At 35.8% G+C, this 14279-nt stretch overlaps 1 long non-coding RNA gene across 1 annotated transcript in view; it reads left to right on the top strand.

Moving 5' to 3' along the window:
* LOC135422137 (uncharacterized) overlaps positions 1-14279 on the top strand; it is a 183611-nt gene that overhangs the window by 105226 nt on the left and 64106 nt on the right. The window contains exons 8-9 of the long non-coding RNA XR_010434324.1: positions 852-963; positions 11180-13578. This is a non-coding gene — a long non-coding RNA (uncharacterized LOC135422137). The remainder of the gene's footprint in view (positions 1-851; positions 964-11179; positions 13579-14279) is intronic.

Here is a 14279-nt window from a genome sequence, read left to right as displayed (position 1 = left end):
TGATTCTCAGGGTGCTGCACTGCACCCTCAGGAGGAGCATTCAGGAGTGTTTGGGCCTTGGTGACTTGGCTATCTGAAAGACAAAGTCATCAGAGTGACTTTCTCAGTGTGGTGAACTGGCACCTGTATAAGACTGAAATTCCTCAAAGAGGCACAGAAGCCATACTTAATATTAATGACTTGAATATTTAAGCAGAAAAAGATCCTTTGAACTGTTTAGTTTTCACATGGAGAATCCTTTTTCCTCTTTTTACATTGAAGATTTTTTTACAAAATAATGCTGCCTTTTTTTCCCAAGTGATATCCTGTGGACTTTTTCCTGGATTCCTATCAGTCACTAACTGTCATTTCTGCTGATAATATCTTTCAGATCTTTGACTTCGTAAAAAAATGTCTTTTCTGTGACAATTTAATATAAAGAGTAATCTGACAATGAGAGCCTGGAGGTAAATATCTTCTTGTGTTAATATGCTTTTTACAGAAATGTAACTTTCCATGAAGATTGAAGCCCTAGTTTACAGGATTCGAATCCAGCTGGGCTTCAGCCTAAAGAGAAAAGTCTTCAGCCTAAGAAACAACTGTTCTACTATGACTTTCACTTTTAGTGCTGTATACTAAGTACATAGGTTATGTGCTCCTTAAAGGCCTTAGCTTTAGCTACCATATTATAAACTATCTAGTGTTTTTATTTAAGTTGAAGACTGCTGAAAACTCTTGAGAGCTTCTTCTGTTACCTGTGTGAAGTGCTGTCAGTATGGCACACCTTTTGTTCCTCTTAGGAAAGGCATAGGATAATAGCAAGTTGGCAGTGGATAATTTTCTAATTATGTGGCATGCTCCCCATTTCACAGGCTCACTGGCTGTTTCAGAGTAACGAGAGGATAAATTCAATACTGATCTATCCACACAATGACACCTTTGAGGGTCTGAGAGAAAGTTCCAGTCAAATCCACATGCATTAAGGTAAGGATCTTATGTAACTTTTCTTTATAAAACCTTGATAGACTGAATGCTTTAGATAGAGTAAGCAGCTTTGGTCACTGTGTTTCGTTGAGCAAAATATTTTTAAAACCAAGGTTTAAGCATCAGGTCAAGGTGAGAACAGAGAGAGCTGCATCTCTATCTGAAAACAATTGCAGTCATTGCCTGGAAACAAAGCCTGAGGGAAGATGACCACTAAATATTTTCAGAGACATAAAGAATTAGCTTATTTTAAATAGGTTGCCTCATCAGTGTTTTGATTCAAGCTGATGTTCTGGACTCTTTTACTCCATTCTGTTGTTATGCCAGATGAATAATTTATTACAGTATTGTCAAGGCAGATAAGGTGGCTTTTTCTCATTTTTTAATGTTATTTGGATTCACAGGATAAGATTATTACACAGTTTTCCTTATATGCTAATAGCGTTAGAGGTAATCTCATGTCATTGTTGTCATTGTCTAGGTCTATTACAAAGAATTCCATCAAAAATTGCTCAATAGGGTTCAACTACTATATATATATCAGTCTCTATAGATTTGTCTTTGTCACTTTAAGATAAGAAAACATAGAACTCTGAAAGGATTTGCAAAATGAAGCTATATAAAATCTTCACCATATTGTCTCACTTTTATGTTGCCACAATATTCCACTGCTGTGCATCTGCTCTGTATCACTTGGCATGTTTGCTCCAAAGCAGGATTGACTTAGGCTTACAATGAAGATCATTCCTAACTGCAATGCTACCTTAGGGTAAACAGTTGAACCTGACTTATTTAAAATAATTGCTTATGTGGTACTTTACCTAGATCTTGCCAGAGAGTTGCAAATACATACTGTAGTTACAGACTACTGATCTGAGAATTGCTATGGGCTCATTAAGTCATGGGAGTAATGCTCTGATTAATAATGTATTTATTTGTAATTATTTTGGCTAATTTAGAATTTATATGCTGCCAAACCTTAACCAGAATCTAGATTTAAAAGAAAGCGTGCTATCATAACTTAAGGAATACAATTTCATTAGATTAGTTATGTTGGTTTCCTCTCCATCTTGGAAGTTGTGCTAGGATACATTTTGATGTCAACTTTTGGAATTGAGCTTGAAGTATTCAGAAAGACTAATTTATGCTTAGTGATACTGACTTAGCTATAGTCAACACAGAGAAGGAGGAAAGAAAAGGGTTGTGGAAGCAGTTCAGAATGGAGGCCTGAACCAGAGGACCTGAAACACTGTCTGGAGGAGGACTAACTTCACAAGGTTAAATTTAACCTTTATCTTATATTCAGAGGTACTGCAGAAATTCTGAGCCCCTCACTGCCAATCAGGACTGACAATACTCAGCACTTTGCAGAACTGAGTGCAGCTTTAGTTGGGCTTCCACAGATGAGACCATCCGAGAATTTCTAGTGACTAGAAATACAAGTTTCTGCCTAACAATGGCAAGGAAACATATGCAGGATTTTTGCAAACACAGATATTTACAATAATAGAGACAGAGGTTGAGGTATGTGCTAGCTTTGATTATATGGAACACTGGTGGTATGGTGAGTTGTACCCTTGGAATGATACTAATATTTATTTCTATGCTCTGTTTGATCATTCTTAATATACATGTCCTCCTAGTCCAGATAGGCACACAGAAGGATTGTCAAACTTTTTTACAGATGGGAAATTAAGTCACTGCCTGAAGCAACATAGGAAGTCAAAGATTCAAGAGACTTCCATCTCCCATTCCATATTCTAAATTACAGAACCATCTTTCCTTCCTCATTTTTTGTAGCTATCCAAAGTGAGCCACAGAAACAATGTACTTGTTTTCTCAGTGAAGTAGGTTTCACAGATATACAATAAAGGACATTTAACAATCTTTCTACAGTTACACCTAATTACTCAGGCTCTTGAATATGCATTGCAGAAGGACCTGTGAATTCATCAGTCTCACTGCTTAGCTTTAATTGCTTTACTTTTTGTTGTTTGATTAATTTGTATTGTTGTTGCATTGATGTTCTCATTGTTCTACTTAAAATAATTGAACAACGAAACCTTAAAATTCTTTGCATGTGGTGTCTGTAAATTTACACCTAAAACCCCTTGAATGTAATGTTTCCAAGCCACATAAAGAAGAGCAACTCACACATGCCTGTGCAAACACCATTCTATTGTAGTGTTTATCACAGTAAACTAGTGGGTTTTTTCATTGAGCTTTGTGTTCTGAGCAAGATGCACAAGTGCATAAGGCAGGAGAGCCTGGGGCTGTATTTGATCACAAGCTTCACACAATCTGACTGGGTCAATGAGTTTTTCCAGCCAATTTAGACAATTTTCTCTGTGCAGACAAAATCCCTGGATTTCTCCTTAGTGTGCATCAAGGTAAGCTTCACTAAGTATTTCAGAAGTCTCTCTTTTTCTCTCTTTCTTTCTTTCTTTCTTGTAACCACCTCCTCTGGTACAAAATAAAAGAGATATTTAGGACTGTTGTACACTTCTATACATCTGCCTTAAATCAGTATGGTCACTACCACTGTATCTTGTATTTAAACAGAATTAGCTGTCCACAAGTATATCTGGACTGCCTGGGGGATCACATGTAATCTTTGCTACACATAACTCCACACAGAGTGGGAATGCAGGATATGCAGAAGAATGGTTGCCAGCACTATCTGCAAACAGCACAGCACATTATTTTCCAGTTGATGAAGACAAGGAGGTACAACTATGCCTTGCAGCATGACAGACACTGTTGGAATGAGTTCCTTTCTTCTAGAAGTTCACCAACATAGTTCTTGATTAATCCTCCTTTATGCTGCTGAAGTGTAGTTTGAATTTAGAACTTTCTAATGTTACACTTCTCTGTGTTTTTCTGTTTTGGTTTTTTTTTTTAAGTCTGTAAATCTGGCCAGAATTTTTGTTGAAGTACTTGGCATTTTGGTACGGAACTATTAAATGTAATGAGGTTTGAAGCCCAGTTTGGAAGGCAAACCATGTTTGCCTTTGTACAGTGCATCAACTATTTGTGCATCCAAAGTGAAACAGTACTGTGTGTAGAGGTTTTGTGGGGCATGGGGGTATATCATGCTATATTTTCCCTTCTTATTTGAATAGTAATTATTTTAGTTTTGATATTCAGGTTGCAAAGTTTCTGAGCCTGAGCCTGAGCCCAAGTAAGGTTTTGCTGTGATGTTACTGGATTTAGTTAGCAACATCCTAATGCAACTGAAAAGAAGCAGGAATAGTTCAACATGGGACTTAATTTCTTGGTAGTGGAGAAATCCCCTTAATCTTAGAGTCACTGCCTGTGTGGTTCATGTGACAAAAAGAGAAGCTGTTAAATTCTTTATGGTATCCATGAAAACTGATAGTGGATTGCTAGAGGCTAAACTTCTATTCTTAATTTTGGCAGTATTATATTGTAGACAAAATTATGGTAATTACTTAAGGTGTAATAGAAATCACTGAAAATACTAAATAGATTTTTCTTTTTTGTAGTTTCAAATAGAGTTAGAGAACAAGTATTTAGGGTTAATGTTTGGTCATTTAGTGCGTCCATATGCTGATAGATAGTGATGCATTTAATGAAAAATGGCAACAGTTGGAATGTTTGCGAGGAAGGGGACAGGTTAAGGTTTGTACTGGTGACTTTAATAGTGCCATTTCTTGCATCTTGAACACTTTAATTTGGAAGCACTATGTTCTTGGAATGAGATAAGAATTTAGTATGCTGTGCATCTTCGCTTAATATATCTGCTGTCTGTACAAAGCAAGGTGGACAAAAAGCAACAAACAAACCCATAGAAATTGTATCGGGAGCACTTAGTTTTACATCCTATTTAGTGCAAAGCCAAAGCAAATCAGCCCATAACAGAAACAACCAAAAAGAAAATGAATGGGTCTAGGGAAATGGACCATCTGAAGCACCAAGTGGGGCATAAATAAAAATTTTATTAGTTTTACGGGAGGGTCTTAGAAACAGTCCTTTCCCAAAGTAGAACTAGGTTATTAGGTATATTTCCCATTGGTATGTGATATCCATAACCAATTCACAAGTATTGGAAAGCTGAATAATGGTGTCACTTTGACCACTATTGTGCATTGTAAATAATACATAAAAAGGTCATTATTCTTCCTTCATTTTTATCATTTTATTATTTTATCATTTATTTTATTATTTTATCATTTTATTATTATTTTCGTGGTCAAACTCTTCCTCGAAGATCCTTTGGAAAGGAAAAAAGAAAAAGTGCTTTCTTTTATCTTGAGTCGTTTGGCTGCATTAAGTTTTAACAAAAAGGAAAATAACAATTAAAAAAATAATGTATTCTCAGCAGAATCAGAAGACTGTAATAGGGATTTCACTACATGCCATACAGAACCTAAAACAGGTTTCTATACTTCAACCCACCAATTAGACCATATTCAGCTCAATGGGTCTTACATTATATGAGGTATAGTCCAGGCATTTCATCCACACCTTCTGGAAGGAGCTACTACTTGTGAAATGAATTCACATACAAATAGACACATTGGCAAAAGTGTTTTGAGAAATGCCACCAATGATCTCTTGAAGGTTTTGAAGAGGAACACTTCAATAGTCAAATTTTTCACTTCTTATGGCCTTTCAGTTTTGCATTTTCAGTTTACTCAGGTTTGGCTTTCTCTCTTGCAGGTTTGCCCCAGCCTTCTTGACTTTCAGTGGCATTCAGTTCTGTAAAAGTGTCTTGCTAAGTTATGCCAAGACAAATACTAGCAGAACTGTATCCATGCTAGGAAATTGCACCAGTGTAACTATAAACTGAGACAGTTAAATCAGCACTGTGTGTAGGCTTAAGTACTTTGCTGGATTTTAGTCAAAACACTTTAAAAGTAATGTTAAATTTTGTTTTTGTGCCAGCTGAGGGCCAAACTGAGCCACCTGTATTCATAGTCTGTGCTTAGCCATTAGTATGCTTCAAGTACATTCAAAATTTAAGACAAGGGAAAGTCCCACAGAAATCATTTAGAACTTAAGGATATGCATCTGCTTAACCTCTTTCCTGACTCAGGAGGGACTTAAGCATGTACTTAGAGAGACTTATATGCTAACATTTTGTGCTGAATAAGTACCTTTATTTCTTAAAATGGCAGTGAAAAAAATTCTTATTTTGAATTTAATAGGAAAATTCCTAGATTCATTCAGCCAAAGATAATTGCTGTTTGGAGAGCTTTCCATGCTCACAGTAAAAGTACATTTACCCAAGGAAAAAAATACCTCTCTAAATCAGTACAACCTACAACATAATATTATTTTTATTGACACGTATGTTGTAATGCTAAAAGTTGTTATGTGTTTGACTCAACCCAATAATTACACAGTATAAATGATATTCAAACAAGGGTGTATTGCATGGCAAAGATTAATTAACCAGAGGTTACTTTACAGCATTCTTTAGGGAAAAACATATTTTACTCTACGGTTACAGCCTGTTGCCTTGCCAGAGTACTTTAAAGTAGTTTTGAAATTTCTTTTTTTGAGGAGCAAGGCAATAAATTATTCCATGAGACATATTCTGTAGTGCAAAATTCTGCCAATAGACCTACTTCAAAAGTTATGAACTACATAGTTGACTCTTGTTGGGCCACAAATGCTCCAGAGATTATCCATTACAGGTCAATTACACCAGAGAAGAATTTCACATCCATACACTCAGGTGAGCTCCATTGGGCCAGAAAGATTACTGGTCCTCTCCCAAATCTGAGAGATTTCCATCCAGTGCTGTACCCTCAGGAATAGCTCTTCTTCTTCTCATTTTTTTGTGTTTGAATAATTTCTGCTTGAGATGCTAATTAAACCTGTTGAATCTAATTCGTGACATATTATTAAATACTTTTTAATCTTTCCATATAATGCAAAAATACTGTGCAAAAAAAGTAACCAAGCATCTTCACGAAATAGGGCTTCATGAAATCAACTCCTACCAAATCATTAGACTTCATGGTCCAAGCTCTTTGGTAGTCTCTTGGAAGGAATATTTGTGTAGTACCAAAGGAGTTCATTCACATTACTGTATGTTTCATCTCTCTAGTCTGGATGCCTCAAAACTTGCTTTTTAGGTGTGTTGGAATTTGATTTGTGCTGCAGAACGTGCTTACACAGACCTCTGTGAGACTTTTTCATTTCTATACAAAAGGTGGAACTTTTTTTTTTCAACACCTTTTTCCTTTCCCACAGCTCTGCTGCCTCTCTTCTGTATGGGAGCATGATAACATATTTAAGCAATGCACAACATGGCATTTTAACATTAATCCTTAATGTTATTTTATTGAAGTGTGTAAACCTGTATATTTTTCACTGTCTCATACATGTCTAATTTCTTTTACTCTGTTAAATTCAGGCATAATTTAGGATGGAAAAATGCATTTTAGAATTACACCTGCAGCATGTATGACTTTTTCATGGCATGACAGTGATGTTTCAACAATCTATACATATTGATTTAGGCTGATAATAAACAATTTGATTAGGCTCTATCTATAGGCTGTCATTTCAATCACTGTCACTGGTCCAATAGAGTGGAAGGCAGCTAGCAGACACATATGGCAAGATTTCTCAAAATAAAAACTCTGGCCTGATTAGAGCCCTAGGTTCAGTGAATTGGACAAGACAGCTCAGCTGCCAGGTTATTAACTCCCTCAGAAAATACTCTGCCTTTTCCCCGGGGCCAGCCTGAATATTCTGATCTGGATCGATAAGCAATCTCCGGTGTGTACAAAATGCCAGCTAGAATCATTTGTCTCAGTGCAGTCTCCTCACAAAGGATAAAACACCTGCAGTATATGGCCTTCCCTCCCTCCTCCCCCACCTTCCCCTTTTTAACTAATGACCCACAAAGAAGGGAGAAGTAACTGAATCTGTTCCATCATCAGGAAGGCTCTCTCAGGTTTGTTTTAATGATCACAATGGCTACCTTTCAATCTTATAAAAATTATATCAGTCATGGTTTCCCTGTGGCATGTTTATGTAAGTAATGTGAACTGCAGTGTAATGACAAGTGTACAGATGTCATTGTAAGAGGGCCCTTGGCAAGAAGATATCTCAGAATGTCAGAATTTTAATAAAGCGTGGGCTGCTGGTAGGGTTCTCTTTGGTGGTTGTCTTTTATATTTGTAATGTGTGCTGTGATCTGTTGCTTGGGCTGGCTGGAGATTTTTCACGAGTGTTTAGCAACAAAGGATATTTTACAATTGATTAGAACAGAATTATTATTTTCCAGCGTTGTGCTGTTTGCCCAATCTGGTACATATCTGCAGTTAGGTTTGTAGTGGTGGTGGATTGTAGCCATGAAACTTTTACTTTCTTTAGATACAGACCAAAAATGGATTTTTTTAATCTGAGTGAATTCAGAACTGTTCAAAGGTTTGGACATTATTTTCTGAAGAAAGAACAGCACTTTATAAGTGCCTTACCCTTCCTTCTTTTGGTTAGAAAGCGTAGCAAATTTCAGAGTCCCTGCTTTAATATCTCAGCACTGTTCCATTTTCCTAGTCTCAGCCAAAATCAAAATTGTAGAAGGGAATGAAAATACCATTAGTAAGAACAATCCTTACAAATATGAGACATGTTCAGCACTGGAAAGAAAATATGACTGTGATATCCTGATGATACAGGTTCTCTCTGTCTTTTCATCTGGATTGTGCAAAAATTAAGAATCACAGGTGGTGACACTTGTCTCAGAGAGTGGTCAGCTGTAAAGTTAACACAGAGCAAAGAATTCCCAGGCTTTGATGTGTACAACTTCAGCATTTTGGTTCTGGTTAATCAACAACCCTTATCTTTTTTAATATCTAGGAAAAGGATATGTGCTTTCTCTTTAAAAGTTCTGCTTAATAGATGTCTTTTAGTTCTTACGTCCTATCTTCACAGTTTGTTCTCTGGATATACTTATTGTCTTATATGCTTGAATTTAAATACAGTAAAAAAGAATGTTGATCTATAATAAGCACCCTTGACTCAAAATCAAATAACTGCAAAATTGCAGAAAATCCCCACACCTCCAAGTCTCTCTCCTTCATTGGTTTTGTATTACACCTGGAGTCACAAAACAGAAGCTCCTGTTGCCTAACAAGTCTAACATCATATGTCCGATGTTTAAAGAAATAAAAATTGAATCTCCTTAGCTATCTAGACAGAATATTTACTGAGCAAATTCTGACATTAAGCACCTGTTTCTGAGTATAGGTAAGGTTCTTTCACGAACAGAGGCCAGTTTTAACCTGTTTTTCCAGGCTATTGAACTAGCTCCTCATCCAGCTGTAAATGACGGCATCCTTCTGACCTCAGTGTATGTAACTGTCTACCTTTGTATGCCTGGAGAAAACTTACCTTGAGTTAATGTAAACTGGAGGCCCAGTTTACTTAAAAAAGAAACAAATTTTGCTTGTGACAAATTAGAAAGAAAGCATTTTATGTTTGTACTGGTATCCCTTGGAAAACAAAAGAAAGTTTGCATTTACTCTCTGTCCTTTTTTGCTGCATGAGGTGTCTTTGCCCTGATAGTGTCAAGAAATTAGAATACTGTGTTCCAGACAGCTTCTTTCACATTTGCCATCCAAAACTTGGGGAACTAAAGATGCTTTTAAAAAAGAATAATGTAAGGAACGACATTAATGAATTGATTTCTCAATGTAAAAAAAACATTTCCCATCAAGACACTTATTAGAATGTTTATCTCGGAGAAAATGTGCACAGTTTATATGAAAAGCTGATGTTATGTTAATTTCCATTATTATATACAGATGATATTGAGGAAGATGGAACAAAGTGCCTTTAAACCAAAGCTGATGATATTTTTTTTCTTGTTTGCTACAGTTTTATTGTAGTGAAATATGTTCATTTTAGCAGTGGAAAACTGCCCTAAATAGACAGCATAAGAGCAATAAGATGCAGAGCACAATTTTAAAATGATGTGCTCTGAAAGTAAGGCTTTTAGACATTTTGGTTTATGTATTAAAACTTCCCACAAATTTGATTGAGAATGAGCCTTTGATGGATATTTGCTGCAGTTATGCTGCATTAGACTCGATTTATCCACCACCTCTCATTGTTGCTATTGATTGATTTTTAAATTAGATGAAGGCAATCAGTAAATACCACCCAATCAAGTCCTAAAAACATACAGGAGATTAGACAATTTAGGGTAATCAATGAAAATATTCTGTGATTTGCTACCACTCAATTTTGACCATAAATTACGACCATAACTTGCAAGTTAGTAAGCCATAAAACAAGTGGATGTGACAAGAAAAACTATAAGAAATGAATTAAGGAGATGAAGAGGAACCACTAGTGTTGTCATTTAATGAGACAAAATTACTCTTTATACATATCTTGCATTTCTGGTTGAGTCTTGCTAACAGTAGTGGAGTACAGGAGCACTAACCTTTGCTCATTTTTCTAGGGTTTTGGGGGTTTTTTAGTAATATAAAAGCCGTTCTTTCATGTACCAAAACAGTTTGAACAATAACTAATCTACATAATTTTATTGCAGCAAATAAATTAATGTAATTTTAGGTTTAAAACTAGCTGCTTGCTAAAACCCTTCACCTACATCACAGACACTTGCAAACACTAATTTTAAAGTCACACTTCTATACAGTGTTATATCCTACAAACTTTAAAGTGTAGCAACAATTTAATGTTATTTTAGGTCAACACTTTGAAGAAGCTGTGCTTATACACATTCTCTGTGATACATGTCACCCATTTTCTATATTCTCACAACAGTCTAATTGAGAACTAATAATTCACATGCCTTAAAAAAATCTGCTTTAAAGCTTATTTACTAGTTGTAAATAGGTGTCCAGGTTTTTTCTATTTATGAACTTCAGTATCTATTTGGAATTTCTAGGCAGAATCCATCCAGTATTTCTAGGCTGAAAAACTGCTTATAAATACATAAACAATCATTAACAGCTACAGGCTATATAAGAATAAATTGGTGAAATAAAGCAACTATTTATCAAATTTGCTCCCTTAAAAAAAGTGGTACAGATGTGATACTGCTGAGTAGCATGCAAAAGTCTTCCTGGTTAATGCCTTTATGATCCTCCTTAGAATAAGGAAGAACATTTGGAAAAGGATAATTTTTGGGAGTGTTGATCATAGAAAAGGATTATATAAGGTGCTTTTGACAAGAGGAAAATTCGTGTGCTTTTTTCTACAGGGAACAGAAATCTGAGAGGCCTGGAAACTGCACAGTACACCTGGAAAGGTGATGAGAATGTAACACAGGGCAGCATGGGAGGAGGAAAGAACACCTTCTCTGCACTCACAGCCACTGAAATACCAAAGTGCCTTTGTAGAGCCTGATGACAGAGCAGTTATTTTGCTGGCACACAAATGCAAAATGCACAGGTGGAATAAATATTGAAAATATTTGGATTTATGTTGACTGTGATTTCACATTGCAGTGGAGAAAGCAAAAACCCCAGAGTCAAAAGAAGCATTAGTGATGTTGCAAACAAAAGATTAGTCAGCAAATACTGACTCTGCATCCGCAGGTGGACTCTGTGTGAGATAATCCAGAATTAGAACATTGTGAGGATTTCATGCAGAGATTCCAAACACTTGTTGTAGTAGACAAATGCCTGGCACTAGTGTACCAAAAAAAAAAAAAAAAAGGGTAGTTCTTAACTGGTTCTTTTTTAAAAGTCATCTCCTTTAGCCTAGGGCTTTAAGAATCAGGATTCACTTTTCTGTGCAAGTGTGTGGAACAGCAGAACAGAATAAGTCCATGTAAGTCGTGGGCCCCTTACGAAAACATGTTTTACTGTGTCAAAAGCACTTCCCACCTGAATTCTGAATTTAACATTAGAAAAGTGTCTAAGTCTGGTCTTTCAGATTTTCTGTGTTGTTTAGTACACCCATCTAAGGCATTTGAGTCTGAAGAACTAAGTGAATCCCTAGGAAAATACAAAACCTACACCTACACCTACATTGCTAAATACTTTTAAAAAAAAAATATAATTGAAATGGTCTTTTCATTAACTCCTGCATTTTAGCAGTTTCTACAGTCTTGTAAGATTTTAAGAAAGAAGTCAACTCAGTGCTAATACTTTTTCTTCCTTCCGTGTCAATTTGATACTAGAGGAAACTTCTGTGTATGACATCATTGGCATAATTTCTGACAAGTATGTATAATGAGATTGGAAGATAAACAGTTCTCAAAAATAATATTTCTACCTCTGCAGGCAACATTTTTTTTCTGAAATTTGAGACTTTTACTTTAATTTGAAATCTCCTTTGAAAATGCATTTCCAGCTTCTTTCTAAAAGATTTTGGATGTGATTGAGCCTTTGGTGGAAATTTGCAAGATACACAGCTAAATTGTGAAGGCAGGAAATGAAACAGCTCAGAATCTGAATGAACTCTGGAGCATTTACATTCTCATATTTAAATATTTGCCTGAATTACATGTGAGCTATAACTTTTCACTCACTGCAATTTTTTGCATTCTCTGTAATTAACAGTACAAAGACAAATCAATGTTTACATATTTTAATATATCAACATATCATGTTCAATCTCCTGTTTCTGTGAGTTGAAAAACATACAACACAAAACCCCAATAACCTCTAGAAAGGAGGACAGGAAAGGGAGAGAATAGAGAAAACCACTGACTTAAAACAAAGACAGGGACCTACTTGCAGCTCCTGATGGACTGGTGCAATACAATGAAGCTGGTGTATTCAATATAACTTTTAGAATAATTGCCTGGGAGGTAACCAGAAAAGTACATTTTACTTTATCATGGTACATAAATAAAAGGGCAGACTAATTAATCATATAGCTTACTAAAAGTGCTTTTTATTTTGCCATTTAGTATGCCAGAAAGATCATTTTCTTTAATGTATATACCCAGTATTAACATGATTTAATCCATCATGTTCTGTATTATGAAATTACTTTGTTTTACTCCCTGATCCAGCTGAAGATCATTAACCCACACTATTTTCTAAGTCATACATCATTTGAGTGTATTACCTCATATAGCAAAAAAGCTACTTCTCTTGGTTATACACTCCAACTAAGAAATCATTTTTTCTGGATGTTGCTGACAAGTAGAGCTGTTTTCATTAGAAAGCAGATGGTTCACTATTTCGATTCTGTTTTACCTTCCCATTTGCTCAGAGTTCTTTGCTGCCAGTCACCTCATTACCTCTTGCAACATCCACATCCTATATTCCAGACCTGTGTATAAAATGTGCTAAACATGCAAGTGCTTTTCCTTCCCCCAAGACCTCCCTTTTTCACTCTGCATCCTCACTTGTTGTAAGTCAGCCTTCAGAAAGCAGTGAAAGCGAAGGCAATCATCTGAACAGGAGGTTAAACCCCCACAGTTTGCAGGTGTCTGTTAGCTGAGAGTGCCAAAGGTGTCATTTACACCTTCAGATTTTAAGCTTGGATGTGAAGTCACACTGCTGGTGAATTTGCCTCATAGAGCTTTAGGGCAGCATCTGGCCTTCTATAATTTCTTGCAGTTATGATGTTCATGATATTTTCACTGTTGTGTTCTCAGAGTCTGTATCATGAATGTTCTGCTTGGGCTGCCCTGGTACCCTGGTAAGTGTCAATAAATAGTGGTCTGCAATGTAAATGAAATGTCTGCATAATGGAGTAATGGGTCATTTTGAGTCAAAATGAAGACTGGATAGTTACTGAAGATATGTCTTGGACTTTTTAGAATAAAAAAGAATAAATGATGTTTTGAAATAGTTGCACTTCAAGTAACAGAAGTAACACCTGCTAAGTTTCAGACTGATTTCAGTTATCTCTAAGCATTTGCCTTGAGAAGTAGACTCTCATTCTAGTAAGGCAAGGAGACTAAATGCTTTCATTGCTTATATGGGAAGCCACATACTAGAGATTAAATCCTTAGAGGTGAATCCATCAGTACATAACTTCAGTTCTTCTACAGCATATATGTTTTTGTTTTGATCATTCTATACTGTAGATAATACTCAAACATTGTAATAATATATTCTACCTGGTTTGTGTAGTTTTCTCTGGTTTCTACACAATCACAAACTCCATTTTTATTGTTGTTTCAGGAAGGTTTTGGGGGGGAGTTTCCATTTTCTTTCTTTTTCTTTTTGCACATACTTCATAACTCATGCCAAATTTACCATTTATTATTACCTCTTACACTTGCCATATGTAAAGATGTTATCTTCTTTATTCAGAGTGAAAACTAATAAGATCTTGGCAGAAATAAGGGTAGAGTATTGGGATGGGTATTTGATTTTATTAATTTGAAGGACAAC

The sequence above is a fragment of the Pseudopipra pipra genome, chromosome 14 (assembly GCF_036250125.1).
Source record: "Pseudopipra pipra isolate bDixPip1 chromosome 14, bDixPip1.hap1, whole genome shotgun sequence".
Classification (NCBI taxonomy): Eukaryota; Metazoa; Chordata; class Aves; order Passeriformes; family Pipridae; genus Pseudopipra; species Pseudopipra pipra.
The sequence above is the reverse complement of the archived record's forward strand: the minus strand, read 5'-3'. Positions and strand labels throughout refer to the sequence as shown.